The sequence below is a fragment of the Ptychodera flava genome, chromosome 21, assembly GCF_041260155.1.
Source record: "Ptychodera flava strain L36383 chromosome 21, AS_Pfla_20210202, whole genome shotgun sequence".
In the NCBI taxonomy this organism is placed as follows: Eukaryota; Metazoa; Hemichordata; class Enteropneusta; family Ptychoderidae; genus Ptychodera; species Ptychodera flava.
This window is the reverse complement of record NC_091948.1, coordinates 28,881,389-28,885,267: the sequence shown is the minus strand read 5'-3', so window position 1 is coordinate 28,885,267 and position 3,879 is coordinate 28,881,389.

The following is a 3,879-nucleotide window of genomic DNA, read 5'->3' as shown; positions in this document are numbered from 1 at the left end:
CTTTTGTTGTGGTCATTATTTCATATAGCTACAGGTGAGCTGTCACTTGTCACCACTTACACAAACAGTCAACATTTCATATGTGCAAATGTGGCTTTATGTGTTTTTTTAACACACCTCATCTGAAGTCTTTGTTCTAATTCGTCAATTGATAGTCACACGGCATATGCGTTCTTTTTGTGCTGATCCATGTAAACAACGTCATCTGGCATCATTTGTCAGAAAATGTTGCCTGCCAGGCATCAGTTCTGAAAAATTATGCCTGCAGACATCAAAAACAACATTGGCGCATGCGCGAACTGGAATGTAAACAAACACGTCATCTGGAGCTGAGTAATATGATAGTCAAGAAATTTCTTGGTTTATCCTACTTTCTGAAGAAAACCTGAATGCTGCAGGTTTCCAACGGACAAAAACGATATTCAAAGGTGCATTGAACATTTTGCAGCAGTGTTATGACCCTGCTGGGAAAATTTTTTTCTTGCCTAACCACTCCAACATATTACATGCGACAAGTTTTGTGTATGGTACGTTCTTGTGCATAGCTATGGATGAGGTGTGTTATAAAACTTAAAAACTATCTACTGTTGATTGACCAATCAGAGTGCTCATTCAGGGTGTTTTATTTACTCGTAAAGCCTTGGTCACCAAATTCCAGAAACGAATGACAGTGCTGTAGTAAAGTACTGTCCAATCAAGAGTGAACATGTCATATTCTGTAGACATCTGGTACGTTTTAATATTCAAATTTGGTAACACAGCGGAAACCAGCTGCAACACAAAATCTGCTGTGGTACAAACATAAACTAATGTGCCCTGGGGCATTTATAGGATGTTCCATTACATTGGAAGGCTATTTCACAAAATCTGCTGTGGTACAAACATAAACTAATGTGCCCTAGGGCATTTATAGGATGTTCCATTACATTGGAAGGCTATTTCACAAATAAAAGTTTTTAATTCATATCCTAAATATGTTACATTGACAAAGGGGACGGTTGACGTAAACACATTGAAAACGAAAATATATCAGTTAGGGGCGATAGTTTTTAAGTCGGATAAAACCCTTGTACTCGGGCTCTTCTGGTATATAAAGTCCAACCCTACGATAAAATGTCTCGGCCTCCGGCCTCAACATTTTATCGTTGGGTTGGACTTTATATACCAGAAGAGCCCTCGTACTCGGGCTTTATCCTTTACATATTGACTGGCTGTGAGGGCAACAGCGTATGTCTTAAACCCTTCAGACCTGTGAGTCGCCAAAAAAACCAGACCGTTTCCCTTGGTCTTCGGCCTCAGCAAACAGTCTGTTTTCAGGGGTGACTTCAAGTCCCTTGGGGTATTGACGTATGCTGTTGCCCTCATGGCCAGTCAATATGTGTATAATGTCTTACCACCAACGTTAGACATATCAGTCTATCTATCTGTCTGTAGACCAAATTTGCCGGTAACTCAAAAATCAGCACACAAAATATGACCAGCTTTCATATGTGGAATGGTTGGATCATAACTTAGAACTTCTTGGAATGTTAAGATGTGAAAGAGTTTCATGATTATGATTTTTTTACAAATTTTAAGTTCCATTCATTAGTTATTACTTTTGATAGTTGGTACATTTATTTGTAGGAACAGTGTATTGGACATTTTAAACTAGCATGAATTTGTATATTTGAACTTTTTTAGTTTTGTCAAGTCGGCTATTAAGGAATCACATGTCCAGTATGTCTCAAATCAGGTTTTATGTTTTGTTTGATGACCTTGTTGAGGAAATTTTGGATATGTGAATATTTGGGCTGAATTTGGTATTATTTGCAAAATTGCCCAAAATCACAGATTATTATAATTGGGGAAATTATTAGGAAAATTGCATTTGTAAATTTTCAGGGCAATTTCGTAATTTTTTGGTCAAAATGTATTTAAGTAAATTATGCTTCAGGTTCTTAGGCCTGACTGCTTTTTGATAAAATTTACAAAATATTTTCTTATTGTTAGAGGAAATGTCAATAAATGCCTGTTAATTCCAGCTGCAGGTGCCATGAATACCTTCAGTTCTGAAAAATCTTGTTGATTACATTGTATTCTTTTGTGGTCATCACATAATACAAATGGCCAAGGAAGTGTTTATACTTTGATAACAAGAAATAGCGTCAAGGACTCCTGCTCACATTTGATCAGATGTGGTATGTCAAAATGAACGAAATGTTGGGCTGTTCATGGTTTCTTTAAACTGTGATGAACAATCAGGCAGTGCTACCAATGCTGTCACACCTACAAGACAATGGTATGTGCCAAACTGCCTCTTTCTTTAATTAATAAGAAGGTAGTGCCATCATGGGGATATATCCAACACAAATCTACATATATTATAGGACCTTGCAATCCAAATTTCAACTAATCAACCTTGTGTAATCATGAAAAATAGACAATATTCCAGATACCAGTTAAAAAGTGACTGACACATATAAACCCAAAAGTACTTGCATACCAGTTTTCAAACCAATCTGACTGGTAGTTATGGAGTTTTCAACAATTTTACATTCTTTTCATTTGGATATTTTTGGTAAATGATAACTTCAGTTGAACGAATTCCCCATTGATAGCTCAGCATGCATCTATACACCAAATACAAATACAAAAGTGAAACATGCAGCGGTTCTTAAGTTTTTGTGATTGGACCAGGGAATTACAAGAATGATGTATTTGGTATTTTCTGACCAAAAAGAGCAAACATACCCTCAAATACAATATTGCACGTTTTGTCACAATTCGAACAGAACTTAATAAAAGGATTTAACTATAAACCAAAAAAATTTAAAACACTTGAATTTTAGACCAAAATTGGGAAGAATTGTCCCACAAATATAAATATGAAAATTTCACCACAATTTGAAAATAGCTGACTGGTTGCCTCTAGGAAGATGCATACCAAGTTTCAAAGCAATCAGACCTGCAGTTTCAGAGATGATTTATGAGGAAATGGGGGAAAATTATTCTAAAAATAAAAACATGGAAATTTCACCAAAATTTGAACAAACCTGTGGTACTAGGTCACCTCTTGGAGCAAGCACACCAGGTTTCGAAGCAATCTGATGGATGGTTTTGGAAAGATAATTTTTGAGAAAAATGGGGAAAAATAGCTCCAAAAATAAACCTGACTGAGGTCATCCCTAAGAACCTGCACATCAAATTTTAAAGTGATCAGATAAGCGGTTTCAAAGATGAAGAGGAGTTTTTGACCAAAAATGGGAAAAATTACACCTAAATTACAACAATTTCACCACAATTTGAATAAAACTGAGGTCACCTGTACGAACTTGCATATCAAGTTTCAGATCAATTGGACAAAGAGTTTCAGAGAAGATGATTTTTTGGCGAAAATACTGAAATTTTCCCCAAAAAACAAGAATCTTAAAACTTCACCACAATTTGAACCTTAGTAAGGTTACCGAAAGGAACCGGCCTTCCAAGTTAAAACCAAATCTGGCTTGTAGTCATAGTTTTATTATTTTGCAGGATTTTGCCCTGTTTTACCTCATTTTCATATTTTCGCCTATTTGAACAACTTCACATCTCTACTTCTGGGTGCCCCTGTACACCAAATAATAAGATGGTAGGTGTTGTGATTTTCGATTTTTGATTTGGACAGACATACACACAGGCATCGCGACTCACCATATAAGCTCCCTTTGCTATAAATACCAAATACCAATACCAAATGTGAGCTAAAATTCATATTAATTATATTTTCGTTCCCCAGTGAATCATCTGAGCATCAACTTGAGTTGATTTGATGGATGCTCTCTGCCATGTGGTTCTATGTAAGCTGATGCATGTATTTGTAAAATATGATAAAATCTGTTTGAATGTCCTCTGTTATCA